We start from the raw sequence: 19418 nt of genomic DNA on the forward strand, positions 1-19418 counted from the left end.
ACCAAAAGTGAATGTTAGTAAGTCCTTAAAGTTATAAGCTAAACAAATGGATGTCCACAACCCGTGTTTTGCACGAAAAAAAATCTAAATTGAACGGCTACAACACATGATAAGGCATTCTTTCCAAGTTTTCAATAGGGTGCATCACAAGATACAACATAAGTCAGACCCTAATGATTACAGTTTTCTTTAACTCAAAACAAAAATATTCATTTTATTACTACATTATACCGCAAAAAGAAAAAATTGGGCTAATTTTCAAAATACAAGGGGATAATTAAACCAATATACATCAATATATCTGACATTCCATGATAGAAGAAAATTGAACAATTGAAACTCTGTGAATGTATCCTGAAAAAACCATTGAAATTAATTAGTCAACATTCTTAACTTGTGGACCTTTCTCCAACTCAAAACCACCAATCACATCTTCATCAGCGATGTATTTGCCCCGATACGGTGTGTCGCTTCCACACTCGTGACATCTCTTCAATGGGTACTCCCTTGGTCTCCGGCAGCATGAAGTAGATGAAGATAGTCATAACAAAAACCCAAGCAGCAAAGAATAAGAAGAGCCCGTATTTGAAGTGGCACAACATCGCCAAGAACACCTGTGCTATTATGAAGGTGAAAGTCATGTTGACTGCAACATTGATACTCTGTGCTGCTGACCTGATCTCCAATGGGAATATCTCACTTGGCACCAGCCATCCCAAGGGACCCCATGACCAGGCGAACCCAGCTACATAAATGCAGATGAACAACACAACAATAATGGCATATCCCTTGGACAGATGATCCGATACGCCAGTCACTCCGAATTTCATCCCTATCAGAATTGCTACCGCAATCTGCATACAATAGATCGACAATTTAAGGTTGATTAACTTTATTATAGGTATAATCAGTAATTTACAGAGAAATTAATCTCAACATTAAGATCTAGTTTAATTACCTGGCAGATGAACATTTGGATTCCGCCTTCCAGGAAGAGCTTTCTTCTACCCCAGTTATCAACCAACGAAACGGACACGAATGTGGCAATCACATTAACCAAACCGGTGATCACCGCAGACATAAGGGACGCATTATCTCCAAACCCAATTGTCTTGAACAGCACTGGAGCATAAAACATGATGACATTGATTCCGGTGACTTGCTGGAAAAAGGGGATCATTATGGCCATGGTAAGGTGAGGTCTGTATTTGGGCTGCAAGATATTTCTCCATGGGTGTTCCACCTTTTTTGATGCCTCGTTAGCAGCCACCAAATCTTCAAACTCATCGTCCACATCCGGAGTACCACGGATATGTTGGAGCTTCTGTTTGGCTACCTCAGCTGAGGATCTCTCAATAAGGGAGTTTGGGGTGTCTGGAAGGAAAATGGCTCCAATGGTGATGATGGCAGCAGGGACAGCAGCACCGCCCAGGCTCACACGCCAACCCCAACCTCCTTCAATCTTAGCCGTGAAGTAATTAATCAGGTTAGCGAAGAGGATGCCAAGAGTGATTGCAAGTTGAAACCCGATGTTGAGAGCACCACGAAACTTGTGAGGAGCCATCTCGGAGAGGTACGATGGCACTGATTTGTAAAAGGAAATTTGTTATTCAGTTACTCAAATTCCAGCCATTAATCGCATAAAAGATTTAAATCAAGCTGCGAACTTATTTAATAGGAGGCAAAAAGGAAAAACACTGAGTTGTAGAAGAAGATGATTATCTTAGACATGTAAACCAAAAACAGTGAGTGCAGCAGGGAACAAAAGATCCAATAAATCTATACATTCACCTGATTAGCAAATCCAACACCAATACCCAGTAGAATACGTCCAATGATAAGCATCGCGATGTTCACGGCAGCAGCATTGATAACAGCTCCGGCAAAGAAAACCAAACCTCCGATAAACATGGATACTTTGCGACCAAGTTTTCTCGTGACGGTAGAAGCGAAAAGCGAGGCCACCAAAGCAGCGAGGTACAGTGAGGATGTAAACAGTGTGAGAGTCTCACTATCAAATTTACAGTACTGATTTGTGGAGTGATCATTATGCTCCTTTACGAACACAGAAGGGAAGAATTTTTGTAGAAATGAGTCCATAGACGTTACTCCACCTAAAAACACAAGAAATCCTCCACAGATCAGAAAAATGAACCGAAAAGAGAATAAAAAACACTCATAGAACTAGCATTAATCAAGATATTGCCTGCGATCTCGGAGATCCTTACCAGAAATACCGATATCGTAACCGAAAATTAGACCACCGGAAGCGGCAATGATACAGGCCAAGATGACGTACGTGGTGAGCCTACCAGGGTAGTCCTTGCCTCCACCGGTGGTGGAGATAACCACACCTCCCGCCATGATCGCTTTCCTCCTTTACTCACAGAGCTTCTCTGAGAATGAAATCAACGGTTTTGCACAAGAAACAAAACCGGAAAAAACGAACAAGACTTGTTGAAATTAGAAAACAGAGGAAAACACAGAGACGAGTTGGTGAAGAAGAAATGAAAGATTAGGACCTCAATTTATACTGAATCGCAAAGACGAGCTGGTGAAGTCAAGTTATCAATAGATGAGGAACTCTGTTTTTAGTGAAACGAGAATTTCACGTGCTTAGCTGTCTAATAGGATAATTCCGAATTTGATTGGTTGAGAAGGTATCTTTCTGTGGCTGACTCAACTTGCCCCATAATTACAAACTGCCCTCTAAGTTGTCTTTATCCACTCCCATTCATCAGGTTTCTTTATTTAAGGTCAATGTGGACTGATGCTTATAGATCAAGAAACTCATTTACAATCTCAAAAAGTTTGATTTTCTCTTAATATTACATCTTTACTTATTACCAATTATTTCTCAATAGGATCTCAAAACTTATATTCAAATTTGTCATCACCGTATCCTAAGAAAATGCATTACTTGATTTTATCATCAAGCTTGATCCTCTCATCTTTCAAAATATTTATAAAGGCCTTGTAATTAAATACCTTTAAGTGGTCATAAGAAGCATCTTTGTCACTCCAAACCTTTTGAAGACCATCTTCATTCAAGAGAACTGATGGAGATAAATTTATCAAGTACATTATTGTATTCATAGCTTCTCCTCAATATTTTGATAACCTTGCATATTAGAGTATACATCTAATTATTTTCATAATTAATGCACTTCATCCTTTCAGTTACATCATTATGTTGAAAAGTTCTTGAAATAATTTGTTCACGTCAAATGTGATGCTTCTCAAATGGACTACTATATTCACCACCATTATCTCTTCGGATGCATTTGCTTCTAAAAATTCTAAGCATTTGATTTTCATTTTTCATAACAAAGCTCCAAACATTCTAGGATGCATCATCAACAAAAGTAATAAGATACAACCCACCAGCAAGGTTTTGGTCGTCATGAGACCACATACACCTGAACGAATCAATTCAAGAATTTATTTTATTTTATTTTATTATTTATTTATGACTTAACAAGTGAGAAAGATAATCGATGTTGCTTGCTAACTAAACAATTGACCACAAGGGGTTAGATACATACCTAAGACTGAAAATTGAATTTCTTCTTGACAAAATTTTTAAACCTTTCTAACTCACTCATGTGTATAGGTCAGTGATACCACAAATATGATGTAGAGTCTTTTAAGGTATAATTGCACTTGAACTCAATAAAGAGAGTGACACGTTTTGACTTTTTCCATTATAAGAGAGCCCTTCTTCAATTTTCACACTCTAACTCATAAATTGTGACTCATACCCTTCATCATCAAGTTTTCCAACTGAAATAATATTCAATCTAAAATCCGGAATATGTCTCACATCTTAAGAGTCATTTTCTAATCCAAATTTATTTTGATGCAAATATCATTAATTCTAATATCTTTGACACATCATTGTTTATCATCTTTACCATGCCAAAGTTACTCGACTTGTATCTGATAAAGAAATATTTATTTAAAGCAGCATAAAATGATAGTTTTCAGTTAACTTTACCCTAGAGTCGATCTCCATTCATTTTAGTTCAACGTGTTCTTCGATATTGATTTCGGAAAAGAGCTAACCTAGGATTCTTTTGCGTTGATTAATGTTTAAACTATGTTGCTCCATGTTATAGTATTATTTCAAAATTTTCTATGCATTTTGGAGTAGTTTATGTCACACCCCACACAGCCGCATCCGAACTTACCTGAATACTCGTGGGGATGATGCACACTACATGATCTAGGTTCACGGCCAATCCATAACTACAATACAATATGGCATAGTCTAAAGAGAAAAAGAAAAAGAAGGTACCAATTGTTAGAGTTATTACAGTCATCCAAAAAGATAAACAAAGTCATAATCGGAGTTAAAAAGAAAAGTTAGAGTCAAACAGTGGAAGTCTCAAATTATCAAGAAAGGTTTAAGAGAATTTTGTTTAATGCTTCTATTTCTCAAAAGATAGTTATACAATCCTAGTCAAGTTCTACCACATCTCTAAAATAATCAATGGCACTAAAATCGACCGAGCATCGTATGAGCAGTTCAAGTATGGACACGCGTCTCCATGGGTCTTTACATATCTGCCTGCAGGATGTCATAAGGCTAGGTCGGTGATGCATACTCTGAAATGATGGAGTCTTCATAACCTATAAAAGAGTTTAAAGAAAATATATTTTCGAGCAATGAGTTCCGCAGAACTCCACGAGGTCAACAAAATCACATATCATGCATCCAATACATATATCAAATATGAAATATGAATCTAAATGAAATGCACTGATGTATTATACAAGCATGCCCCTTATATTCTAACAAGTGTTAGTTTCTATGGCAAACATGCATTAAGTCGTAACACCAGGCTCCTTTGGGAAGTCTCATCACTTTGGGTAATACCTCTAGATTTTTATTAAGGGTATTTTTGGCATTTACCTTTAATTATAGCCATGACTATATTTATATAGTAATATTTTTATGTTCAATATAATATAATGTGATTTAAATTATTATTAACATTATTATTGCTAATTTCTAAGAAAATTTATGATTAAATTGAAAAGAAGAATTTTAAAAAAAGGAATAAAGTAATTACCCGTTATACTGACACTTAATTAAATATATTAAGTTAATAATTATGAAATCTGTTAAGTAATTCTAATATATTAGTATAATGAATTTAAAACCATTAATGAATTATATTGATTGTTTTAATAGAAACAAAACTTCATCTTAGAAGAGAAAGAGGGAAAGAAAGGTTTGTTACTAAAACTTAATCATTAATATTGTTTTATTTATTATTGCATTTGTTGGGACAAGGTTTGTTGTTGTTGTTGTTGTTGTTGTTGTATCTCAAATTTTTTTTTTAGTATAAATAGAGGTGGACTTAATCTTATGATGGGGAGAATTTCAAGAGAGAGAGAGAGAGAGAGAGAGAGAGAGAGAGAGAGAGAGAGAGAGAGAGAGAGAGAGAGAGAATTTAGTAGTTGTTATTTGGCTGGCAAAATGTCGGCTGGTTTCTATATTTTAATTACAAATCCATTAGAAAGGTAAGTGAGAATCCCTCGTATTATCTATAGTTTGAAACATTGTATTTCATCTTGATCTATATTGCATGTGAGAATCCTTCAAGTATATCTACTAATTTTAACCATTGTATCATTGGATCTATATTGCAAATCCCGCAATATATCTACATGTTTGATTTGTTGTCTTTTATTTAATCACAATTGCAAGTGATAATCTCATACTATATTCATATGTTTGAGTTGTTGTCTTTAATTTAATCTATATTGCTAGTGAAGACCCTACATTACATTTACAAGTTTGAAACCCTATATTTTATCTTGATCTAGATTGTAATTAAGATATTGTTTATAGTTTGAAACATGATATATTGTTAGGTTTTTTTTATTAAAATCTATATTTAGTTTCAAAATTAGTTTTTGCATTTCTTTTATTTAATTGTTTTGTCAGTGTGTGGGACCCATGAGGTAAGGGTGGTAATGAGGCACCTATGAGTAAAGGAGGCCCTTCATGACCTTGGTTATGAGGCTCTTCATGAAAAGGTCTTGACCATGGTGATTTGGTGGGCTTATTTAAAGGGTGGAATTTACTAAAATTCTAACTCTTGACCTTCGATTCTCATTTCAACTTCATGACCATTCATGACCATTACCATGAGTGGGGTTAAGGTTTTTGAATGGATTAAATCTAATTCATTCAAAATAAGTGAATATGAGAGTTACTTCACCAAGTAGTGGGGAAGTTAGGTCAATGTGGTTTATTCACATTAGTAGAGGAGGGACAAGCCCATTGATTCTCCATTAGTGGAGAATTGATTCTCCCCCTTGTGAGGAGGTGAGTCATTGTGATTCAATGACCCAATTCATTGCCTTGAGAATCTCAAGGGGTGTAAGGTGTGGTTTGGGCCTATATAAACCCAACCCTTCCTTGCATGTGGTGTGTAATAGAGACACTCATCAGACTCACATTATTTGTTTTACAAAGTTCATTTCTTTCTTTGAGTTGTCTAAGTGTTGTGCTCTAGCTTTTGGCTCCTTGAAATGACTAGAAGAACTACCTCATCTTCTAATTGGAGGTTGTTTTATCTTGGAGTAGGTGGTGCGAAGAATCCTTGGTAGTAGGGTGCATCAATTACCTTAAAGACAACACTCAAGGTGTGACTCAACCTCATTGATTTGTGGTTCGTTTGATTGCAACATCGAGCTCTCCGAATTGACTAAGGTTCTTCATCTTTCAATTGTATTGCAATTTCATTTTTTGTGTTTTGTAGAATTTGTAATACAATTACCCCAACATATATCATCTTGATCTTGATTGCTAAATTTGAATCATTGTGTTTTTAGTATGAATTGAATTTTATCTCGTTTCACATATTATGCTTTGATATGATTACTAAATGTCTATAAATTTCTATGAATATGAAGATTTAGAATTACATCGTGTTTGGGAAATGCCATGTCAGCATTACATATAAGTCTTCATTAGTTTTGATGATAACAAACACGAATTACTAATGCCTATATTAAGTTGTGATTGTCCAGATCAATACAAAAGCAAGTGGACCGAAATCACGAGATGCTCAAACCCAAGTAAAGGTCAAGACATCTATTTGGTCCAGATGGTCGTACGTTTGGTATAGCTTAAGCCCAACGACTAGTTTTAACTACTAACTTTTGAGACAGAGCTCCGACTTATTCAAATGGACGTTCGTCTAGACTGAAAACTGAAAGAAAATTTCTATCCATTGGGAGGTTGGGCCAAGCAATTGAATGCCATCTTTATAAGCCCGAACACCCCCCCCCCCATTTGAGAGCTTTTACCTTGCCTATTGAGTTATTACAACCTTGCAACTCTCAAACTCTCAATTTGTGAACAAACATTGATTAGTTACCTTCCAACTTTACTCAACTTTGAAGGACATTCCAAAGTTGTTAAGCAAGTTCATTGGAGTAAGGCTTGAAGTGATTGAACGCCATTGGTACTTCATTAGTGGTGCATCCCTTCCGTTGAAGCATTCATTCATCATTGCATCACACTGACACAAGGGGTAAAGTGTCACACCCCTTGTTAGGTAATATCTTTCATCTCCAACATTGTGTTGTTGCTCAATTCTAGTCTAAGTTGATTAGAATTGGTAGATGGTATTCTTACCCTACTTAGAACAAAGATTGTAAATGGTGCTCTTGCCTTATTTAGAACAAAGATTTTAAAGGGTGCTCTTGTCATATTGAACATATATTGTAAGAGACCCATTGTATTGAAGGAGAATCACTAGTGGAACATTTTCTTGAAGCCAAGAGAAGAGTGGACGTAGACTTGCAAAGTAAAACCACTATAAAATATTTGTCTTGTGGTTGATTGCATTACTTTAATCTCATTGAAATTTACAATTTATCTTGTATTTGAAATTAAACTGAAAAATTAGGCAAATCCACTAGTTGCAACTTATTCACCCCCTCTAGGTTTCCTGCCGGGCGCCGAGTGAAATCCGGACACAAGGGGACGGGGGGAATCTCGCCCGAAATCAGAGATCACCTTACACAAAAAGTGATCATAGTTTGGGTAGGGGAAACCGAGATTTCATCCCTATTATAAAGTGAAATATTGAACTAGACCAATAAATATTTTCGGTAAATTACAAATTTTCCAAGATTAGCTAACCAACAGTATTTTGACCGCCGAGTTGAAGTCATAGATTTGAAATGATGTCTGACTGCCCGCCCTTAACACATTACATTGCATATTGCATTATAAAATGAACAAGACATTAACTTTTCCATTTATCATGGTCCGATAGAGAATTGAATGGGTTGATAGGTTTGTATAACGCACGCAGGCCACAGAACGACGTGGATCAACCTTCATCCCTTCATATTAAAAAAATCTAAGATATATACTCGAGGGAACCACACATATCAGGGCTGTATAACATGCGCAAGCCATGTAATGGCATGGGTATGATGTGTTGAATCCCAAATTTTGAAGCAATACACATGTCAAGGTTGTATAACGTGTGCAAGCGATGTATCAACATAGAGCAATGCATTGTTTCCAAATAAGATAATAATGATTTTGTGCAATAACATTATTACATTATTTATTGCATCTAATTGTATTTTTTTATATTATTTCAATACATTTCAAACATGTCGATACCTTATTGGTTTTAATTTTGCTAAGTTTTTTGAAATTTACCCAATATTTTTCTCCAAATGGTGAATCTGTAGAGCATGACCTTGAGGAATTGGGTTATGAGGCAGAGGAAGCCTATCTTGCTAATGAACCTTTCTCATATATTATTTGTTTAGGATATAAAATATGCTTTTATTTATCTTTGAATAATTATGTATTGGTGATGAATTTTTTTTTATTTGATAAATGTAATAGTCGAACCCTTTATTTTGAAAATTTTAGAATAATGAAAATGTTTCAATTTATTACAGTTTAAAAATAAATTTTCGCTAGTTAAATATTTTGAATTTTTCAAGTTTAATGTTATAAAATTATTGGTCTATTCTATCATGATTGGTTCACTACTTAAGGGAAATCGATTCTTGGTCTAATTATCGACCTTATTTCCCATATTGGAAATTGGGGCGATACACCCTGATCCCTCATGGACTAGCTACCTTTCTTGGGATCCCACGATATAGGGGTACGGTCAGAACATACCATGGTTGGGGATTAGGTCATCACTCTCTCACCACACCATTGGTATGAGTACTGGAGCATGTCAGGAATAAGTCTAGCCCAATACAAGTCAACTACATTTCATACTATATGTGGTCCAGATATCTTTCCTCATGGATTGGCTACCTCTGTTGCTCCAGTATCGTTCCCACCCAAGAATGCTACTCCTCATGGACTGGCTACCTTTGTTGGTTTGTTGGACTAACTATCTGTAACCCTACGATGGTATACATATGCTTTGGTGGATGCTCTTGTGTCTCCTCACAAACTAGTTACCTCTGTTGGACGACCACGAATCCAAATCCTCCACATATGCAAAATTACCATTGCATGATAATAGTGGGCATGTGTCTCCTCACCGACTAGATACCTATGTTGGATCCACAGGACCCTTCCACTGCTATCACAGGTCACTCGGCTTCAATACCCATACCGAATGAGTAGTAGCATGTAAAAACGGTACTCTAGCCATGCATCTAGACACCTACATGCACATAAAGGACTAAATGAATGTGAAGGCACCAAGGGCATGGTTGAACCCACAACCCTGGGTTAATATACATGTAATGCATTATCACTCAATTCCCAATATATCACATTCACAACCATAATTTGAAAATGAGTTGAATAATAAATAAACATAAAATATCACCTTATTATTTTTCCGTGCAAAGTCCCACGTAATTCATACAAAGATATTCCACATTCATAATTACAAGAATTATAATCAAATTGAATGCTCAATATATGAAATGCTTTTCATCACCATATAATAACAAGCAATACAATCAAGTATATTACATATGATATATGAAAATGTATCCCTCACCTGTTAAGGACAAGTTAAACTCTCAATTAAAGCTCAAGAATTCCACAATTAAAGTGTGCAAACAACTCACAAACAACCTAAAAAACAAAAGGGTTAAATTAGATTTAAGTTTGGGAACAAGACTAAGCATCATAGGAATCAAATTCATCTCACCCAAAAGGGACCGGATGGATAGGGCTGGTCACTTACCCAGTTGACTGCCCATTGGCTCAAAACCAAAAAGGCATTTTGTTGCCCTATTTTAAAATTCAAATTTCTTGCCCTATTTCAAAATTCAAACTTTTTGGGCTTCAATAGCATACCATACATGTCCTAAGAACACCTTCCAAACACCCAAACTAGTCTCCAACTCAAAAGCCCCAATTTGGTTTTCAGAGAGTCGCCCACGAGCATTTTAAAAAGGATGAATTGGTCTAAAAATGAAGGGATAGCATGAATCGCTCAATGGGGTTGGAAAACACAATGGGGAGTAAGATCAGTCATTCCATTCAACCCAAACTCACCAATATCATCCATAAAGCCAACAATCCATCAAAATATTAAGAAGAACACTTGAAAGAGGGGTTTTGAGAACATTCTTACCTCAACACGAGCTTACCCTTTCGATTCGCAGTTCAACACCTCCAATCGTACAAGAATCTCTCCAAAATATTTCCTCTTCTCCTCTCTTATGAGCTCAGCCTCCAAACACATAAAAAATCTCGTTTATGAGGTTAGAGAGTCATAAAATAGGGTTTTAAACCCCAATTTCAGAAATTAACAATTCTGGGCAAGGGGCAGTTGATCAAACTGTGCAACTGGTTCCAATCATGGCCTCTATCTTCTTCTTAAAAATGCCGATTGTAACACGCTTCAAAGGGTAGGAACCTCTAAACATTTCCTAATCAATAGTATATTTTACTTTGGCATTAAAGTCCTCTAGCATAGGTTTTTCGTGCATGCAAAAACTTTACTGTTTATGTCTTCTAGACTGACTTTCTCCCTCTTCTTGAAATCAACTAGGGTGGTCGAGACTTCTTCTTGTTCATCAAAGTCTATAGTTTTGATTTTCTAAACTTTCAAGCTCAACTCGGATGGTTTGAAATTGCCTTCTACCAGTACTCCAGGTTCGCGAACATGAAACATCAAGTTATCAGGTTAGGACTTTTAAGGATCACAGTTTAGAACCCAATTTTGAAGCCTTCAGTCATTCCAAGTCAATTTTGTCCTCACTCGAATGGTGGTTGGTTGCCCTGGTCGACTGTCCTAGTCACCCCAAGCAACCCACTTGACCAACCACTCCTTGCAGTGTTGATTTTTGTTTCTCTTTTCGATATAGGACCTCTAAGGTTATTTCTAACCTTGAACCAACATTTTTTTAGGACTTTTTGGGAAGCATGAACTTGCCCTTTCAGTGTCTTTCCGAAGTTGCCAATCAATAGCAAAGTGAGGACATTTGCTTGCACATAACCATTGTCGCTTTCTTATTTGATTTGAAACTTGCATATTGATATACATGCTGCTGTTATAAGACTTTGGAATGCTACTATTAGGAATGATGATTATGTTCTGAAATTATAGAATACAAAATGATTATTATGGACTTGAATTTGATTTTGGATTGTGAATGTTGATTTAAACCTTTTACTTCCTTGGGAATTTTTTGTTGTTGTGACTATGAATTGGGGAATACTAGATTGGTAGTCTTGGCTTGGGATAACAGCGGCTGTTTGCCATGACTAGGAGGTCTAGAAGAATATGGTTAGGTACCCTTTCATATCATCACCTTATCGGCCGGGGTATTGATGTAAAGTGACAGCGGTATTTGGTTGGTGGGAGCCTAAGAGTGCGAGAAACATGGGGGACACAACATTGTTGTCGGGGGCTTTCATTTGTAAGGTTGCATATAATAGGCTTGGGCTCATGGGTGCCCAAGAAGGTGAGAAGCATAAGGGGACATGAGAGATTCCCGCCCATTATATGTGGATGAGCAATAGGGTTAAGGGAAGATGTAGTCCAAGAATGATACGTTGACTCTAAATAGGGAAGGATACTAAACCAAGAAAGCGAGAAGCATGGGGGGGAGGAGGTATTTGGACCTAGAATGATGTGACTGAGTAGTTGACTTGCACTGAGTTAGGCTTATCCTTGACACGTGCTAGTTCTCATGCCAATGGTGTGACGAGAGAGTGGTTACCTAAACCACAGCCATGGTGATAGTTTGAGAAGGATGACTGTACCCCTTACCCCAGCCATGGTGATAGCACGAAATATCACCGACACCAAGGGTGTTAGTGGCTATCGACACCACTAAAACCCCCAAATGTCGGCGACATTCGACCTGGGTTTCAGTGGGATTCCAACGATTATTCATGAAAGCTTTTTGAAATAGAAAGTGGAAACACCATTAAAAACAAGAGACATGTAAAACATAGTGTGTTCTGGGTTTCAGTTGGATTCCAACGATCATTCATGAAAGCTTTTTGAAATAGAAAGTGGAAACACCATTAAAAACAAGAGACACGTAAAAGATAGTGTGTTGTGGACTTGTCAGCATTAAAAGTTAATATTTGACTATTTGACAACCATGACAAGTGACAACTTAATGTGTTGTGGACTTGTAACTTGTATGCATTAAAATTTAAAGTGCGACTATTTGATAGCCTTGATAAGTGACAACTCTCTTTTTTCAGCTCTGTCTTTTTGGGATCCTGATAGGTCATCTCATTTCAATTGATCCTTTATTTCCACCATTGGATTCCCCATAACTAACTACATTTATAAATCAAACGGTGTAATCTTAAGGTCACTTGTGGTTGACGCAGCTTACATAATTATTTCATTTTTTATTCTTCTGATTTTCAACAACAAACTATTTTTTTTTTGGTAAACAGCACTTCATTTAGATAACTAAAAAAAGTACAAAACACACCTGCATGAGAACACAAGGTTCAAATCGAACCAAGGAGCGGTAAAAGACCAAACTGTCGTACATGCAATAGACAGAGTCAGCCAGGGTAAGGGTTGGGTCAAGCCCAAAGTGGACCACAGCCACAAAACCCTTAGAACAAGAACACCAAAACAACACCAACACCCTCGAAGGGGGACAAGTTACACGCCTCAAGGGCGGACATAACACCCACATAGGGGGACAAATTACACGCCTCAAGGGCGGATTCAAAACTCCTACAATTACAGCAATGGTAGCAGCGAAAGTGTGGATAAGGTTCAAACCTCCCATCCAGCAATGCCGTATAGGCATACCGGTCAAGCGCGACACAGAAAAACTTGTACCCAGACTTGGAGTTGTTTTGCGGTGTGCACCAAAGAGCCGCTGCAATCAAAGGAGCTGTTATGTAAAAATAAAAAAAAAAAAAAAAAAAAAGCAAATGGGGAAACCCTAGATCTGATTATTGGATCTGAGATGGGGAAGAGGGAATGAGATGGGAGAGGCAGAGACGGTAGGGTGAGAAACGGGAAAGGTGAGGCGGAGGGGAGATGGAGAACGAAGCAGAGATGGGAGATGGGAGATGGGAACCACAACGGGGAAGGTCACTTCAAGCAGAGTTTTTTTTTTTTTTTTTTTTTTTTTTTCTGATTTGAATGAAGCGGGAGATGGAAAAGGAGGCGGAAGAGAGACGGAAGAGAAAACGATTCAAGAGGCGATGATACTATGGAAACAAAAAGATGAGGTGATGTGAGAGATCGGCAAGAAAAAACAACAGATCGAAAGGAAAACTTCAGATCTGGTGAGTAGGGAAACGCAGACAGAGGGAAGAAACGGAGAAAGAAAAAACAGAGGAGAAGAAATGTGGAGAAGACAGGAGAAGAGGGAAGAAGGAGTCCCAGCACTAAAGATCAAAGCTACTGAGTTCAGACTCTTCTTGAGCTGCTCCTCCTCTACGCAACGACGAGTTTTGACCGCCTAAGCGTCGCCGATTCTTGAGGCGGAGAGCCTGCTGTTTCTTCACAGGCTCTCCGCCTCTCTTGTTTCTTGCCCTCCTCTCTCCGCCTTTCTTCTCTTTTCATCTCCCTCACCTCCGTCATCTCTCCTCTCCCCTTTCTCCTTCTTCCCTCCAACAACAAACTATTGAAATCCAGTAAATGATGAAACATATCCAAATTTGTCTTATAGCATTCATCCGAATTTTCATTTATAATAGGTGAAAAATCACCAAAATATCGCGAGATGTTGATAAAAAGTGATAAATCACTGATTTTTTTACTGACTTTTGGTAAAAATCATTTCACTGCTTGTTTTCTTGTCGGTAGGTTCAAAAACTAAGAAATATCATCGAGTCTTGGCAATATTTCACCAATCTTTCTTTCCTTGGTTGTACCTCATGTCACCAATTACAATCTGATTTTTAATTCTTTTGAATAACAAGAAATTCATTCGAATAGTTGATGTCAATCATGGAATTTTAAATATCAAAACTAAAGAAGAAACAAGGTTAGGTCCAGCCTTGTTTTTTAATTCAAGTCCAAGTAATACAAGTTTGGTTCATCTCTATCTCAGGGTAGAGGTACGTGCTCCCTTAATGCTTCTTCACCACACAATAAGGGTGAGGTACACAAGAGACCCGTTGGAATTTCATATTTGATTCATTTTATGAGTATTCAAAGGTGTCATACTCTTATTATACGATAGATAAGCATTAGAGGAGCACATACCTTTGACCGGAGGAATAAAGAATCGAGACTCAATTAATATTGAGTCCTCTTTACTCAACTTAAGTCCACACCAACACTAATGCATTCTGAGGTGTCCAAACCTAATTAACTCTCATTTAATAGGGTTAGGTTGGTGTTGATCGACTTTTGTTTTTGCTAACTCATTGTTGTACATAGAGTTGAGACAATGTTAGACATACTTTGAGGGATTTTTATTTGTAGCAACGCTACTGCCAACTATTAGGATTTGGCCACGAATTCAAAAAGAAATTGGATGGTTGTAAAAGAAACTGCGGGGTATATATATAAATAAGAAATTCTATCTATAGGTTCAAAATTTTCAAAATTTACAAAATCAAATTCCTAACTCTACCTGACTCAATGAATTTCTCAAATCACATTTTAATGGTTTTAGGAGCAAGGCGCAAACGAAAAGTTGTGTTCTCCACTCCTTTGGACCCTCTCACTTTGCTTGAGCCTCCTCCTCATGAAAGCCAAGAGAAGAGGAACAGCGACACGAGGTCAGGTACTATTGCGATTCTCATCATTCGACGGGAGAGATCGAGAACTTCAAGGACTTGCATGTTGTAGATCCAACCAACAGTGCTCTTCGCATGGGTACTCAACATGTATGAGGAGACTCTTATGGGCTTGGCCACACTTTGCATACATGTTGATGAGGCATCTCAAGTTCCTAACACTACAAGACTCAATCCTGAATATCCCAAACCCTATGTGCTACTCCACTCCTCCTCCTCTAGCCATCATTGTCATTCCACCACCACCGCCACTTGCAGATGGGATGTGGATTCGAATCCGTTGTAAATCTCTTGGATTCTCTACTTCTCATTCTCCCTTTTCCCGGCTTCTTATAACCAGCTACCCAAGAAAAAAAAATCTTTTTCACACCCACGGTTGGAACTCTTATAAACTTGCCAATATATATATATATATATATATATATATATATATATATATATATATATATATATATATATATATATATATATATATATATATATATATATATATATATATATATATATATATATTTTTCTTTCCCTTTCTCGAACCCATGATTGTGATTGGAACTCTTATAAACTTGTTGCAGTTCTTGAAATAAATCTCCTAGGTTTTTCTCCTTCCCCTATACACATTTTATTGGGCCTTCGCATGTGCATTGATGCTCTTAAGCCATTCATTGATCCTTGTCTCTGATGTCAGGTTCCATGCATCTGTCCCCGTCTAGGGTCAAGGGTTGAACCAAGAATGGACTCGATTCAACGATATTTTTCCCGTACCAAGGGGTGAAGGGAGAACCTGTCTGAAACCTCACATCGTAACCATGACCATCCCTCTCAGCGGTCCATGTAAATATGTAATCAAAATCATGTGGTCCAACATGATTTCTCCACTCCCTTACCCGCAACAATTGTTGCCCCCAATACACCCTTCCTCACTTGTTCCTGCTAAGATTAGAAAACCACTAACTTATAAAACGAAATCTCGGACGTCTAGAGGCATCCACATCAAGTTCATTAAGGATTGAAGCTGACCAAGGAATGTTAATATCAGAAGTTCCTGTCCTAGCTGCTGAATTTGCCAAAAAATCTGCCACTGTATTAGTTTCATGATAGCAATGTAAAATCTTTCAATCTATAGTTAACAAATATTCTTGTAACTCTCTCCACATATGAAAGATATACCGAGGTATTTTCTTCTGTTGTATTAAAGTCACCACAACTTTTGAATCATTTTCTACCCAAAGCTTTTTAATTTGTAAATGCTTTGCCCAACGTAATCCGTGAATGAAAGTTTTCAATTCAGCCTCAAAGTTGGTTTTCTTTTGGAATATTCGCGGCATTGGTAATGCGTCTCGTAGGAGGGTCCTTAAAATGCTATTAATGACTCATCAACTAGACATTTTTTGTGTCGCTGAACCAAAAGTGAATGTTAGTAAGTCCTTAAAGTTATAAGCTAAACAAATGGATGTCCACAACCCGTGTTTTGCACGAAAAAAAATCTAAATTGAACGGCTACAACACATGATATGGCATTCTTTCCAAGTTTTCAATAGGGTGCATCACAAGATACAACATAAGTCAGACCCTATTGATTACAGTTTTCTTTAACTCAAAACAAAAAAATTCATTTTATTACTACATTATACCCCAAAAAGAAAAAATTGGGCTAATTTTCAAAATACAAGGGGATAATTAAACTAATATACATCAATATATCTGACATTCCATGATAGAAATAAATTGAACAATTGAAACTCTGTGAATGTATCCTGAAAAAACCATTGAAATTAATTAGTCAACATTCTTAACTTGTGGACCTTTCTCCAACTCAAAACCACCAATCACATCTTCATCAGCGATGTATTTGCCCCAGTACCAGTGTCGCTTCCACACTCGTGACATCTCTTCAATGGGTACTCCCTTGGTCTCCGGCAGCATGAAGTAGATGAAGATAGTCATAACAAAAACCCAAGCAGCAAAGAATAAGAAGAGCCCGTATTTGAAGTGGCACAACATTGCCAAGAACACCTGTGCTATTATGAAGGTGAAAGTCATGTTGACTGCAACATTGATACTCGTGTCTTCTTGACCCGATCTCCAATGGGAATATCTCACTTGGCACCAGCCATCCCAAGGGACCCCATGACCAAAGCGAACCCAGCTACATAAATGCAGATGAACAACACAACAATAATGGCATATCCCTTGGACAGATGATCCGATACGCCAGTCACTCCGAATTTCATCCCTATCAAAATTGCTACCGCAATCTGCATACAATAGATCGACAATTTAAGGTTGATTAAAATTTTTAGGTATAATCAGTAATTTACAGAGAAATTAATCTCAACATTGAGATCTAGTTTAATTACCTGGCAGATGAACATTTGGATTCCGCCTTCCAGGAAGAGCTTTCTTCTACCCCAGTTATCAACCAACGAAACGGACACAAATGTGGCAATCACATTAACTAAACCGGTGATCACCGCAGAGACATAAGGGACGCATTATCTCCAAACCCAATTGTCTTGAACAGACTTTGGAGCATAAAACATGATGACATTGATTCCGGTGACTTGCTGGAAAAAGGGGATCATTATGGCCATGGTAAGGTGAGGTCTGTATTTGGGCTGCAAGATATTTCTCCATGGGTGTTCCACCTTTTTTGATGCCTCGTTAGCAGCCACCAAATCTTCAAACTCATCGTCCACATCCGGAGTACCACGGATATGTTGGAGCTTCTGTTTGGCTACCTCAGCTGAGGATCTCTCAATAAGGGAGTTTGGGGTGTCTGGAAGGAAAATGGCTCCAATGGTGATGATGGCGAGCAGGGGACAGCAGACCGCCCAGAGCTCACACGCCAACCCCAACCTCCTTCAATCTTAGCCGTGAAGTAATTAATCAGGTTAGCGAAGAGGATGCCAAGAGTGATTGCAAGTTGAAACCCGATGTTGAGAGCACCACGAAACTTGTGAGGAGCCATCTCGGAGAGGTATAGTGGCACAGACTGTAAACGGAAATTTGTTATTCGTTTCTTGATCAAATTCCAGCCATTAATCGCATAAAAGATTTAAATCAAGCTGCGAACTTATTTAATAGGAGGCAAAAAGGAAAAACACTGAGTTGTAGAAGAAGATGATTATCTCAGACATTTCAACCAAAAACAGTGAGTGCAGCAGGCAACAAAAGATCCAATAAATCTATACATTCACCTGATTAGCAAATCCAACACCAATACCCAGTAGAATACGTCCAATGATAAGCATCGCGATGTTCACGGCAGCAGCATTGATAACAGCTCCGGCAAAGAAAACCAAACCTCCGATAAACATGGATACCTTGCGACCAAGTTTTCTCGTGACGGTAGAAGCGAAAAGCGAGGCCACCAAAGCAGCGAGGTACAGTGAGGATGTAAACAGTGTGAGAGTCTCACTGTCAAATTTACAGTACTGGTTTGTGGAGTGATCATTATGCTCCTTTACAAACACAGAAGGGAAGAATTTTTGGAGAAATGAGTCCATAGACGTTACTCCACCTAAAAACACAAGAAATCCTCCACAGATCAGAAAAATGAACCGAAAAGAGAATAAAAAACACTCATAGAACTAGCATTAATCAAGATATTGCCTGCGATCTCGGAGATCCTTACCAGAAATACCGATATCGTAACCGAAAATTAGACCACCGGAAGCGGCAATGATACAGGCCAAGATGACGTACGTGGTGAGCCTACCAGGGTAGTCCTTGCCTCCACCGGTGGTGGAGATAACCACACCTCCCGCCATGATCGCTTTCCTTCTTTACTCACAGAGCTTCTCTGAGAATGAAATCAACGGTTTTGCACAAGAAACAAAACCGGAAAAAAAGAACAAGACTTGTTGAAACAAGAAAACAGAGGAAAACGCATAGACGAGTTGGTGAAGAAGAAATGAAAGATTAGGACCTCAATTTATACTGAATCGCAAAGACGAGCTGGTGAAGTCAAGTTATCAACAGATGAGGAACTCTGTTTATAGTGAAACGAGAATTTCACGTGCTTAGCTGTCTAATAGGATAATTCCGAATTTGATTGGTTGAGAAGGTATCTTTCTGTGGCTGACTCAACTTCCCCCATAATTACAAACTGCCCCTCTAAGTTGTCTTTATCCACTCCCAATCACCAGGTTTCTTTATTTAAGGTCAATGGGGACCGATGCATATTGATCAAGAAACTCAT

The 19418-nt window shown here is 37.8% G+C and overlaps 2 pseudogenes; both read right to left on the reverse strand.

Annotated features, from left to right (window-relative positions):
• Positions 1 to 376: 376 nt before the first annotated feature.
• Positions 377 to 2364, reverse strand: LOC149004494 (sugar carrier protein C-like; annotated as a pseudogene).
• A 14629-nt stretch (positions 2365 to 16993) lies between these two features.
• On the reverse strand, positions 16994 to 18987 carry LOC149004495 (sugar carrier protein C-like; annotated as a pseudogene).
• Between the last annotated feature and the right edge of the window lie 431 nt (positions 18988 to 19418).

Source organism: Hakea prostrata, chromosome 9 (genome assembly GCF_041222555.1).
Source record: "Hakea prostrata isolate BN-2017 chromosome 9, UWA_Hpros_2, whole genome shotgun sequence".
NCBI classification, from domain to species: domain Eukaryota; kingdom Viridiplantae; phylum Streptophyta; class Magnoliopsida; order Proteales; family Proteaceae; genus Hakea; species Hakea prostrata.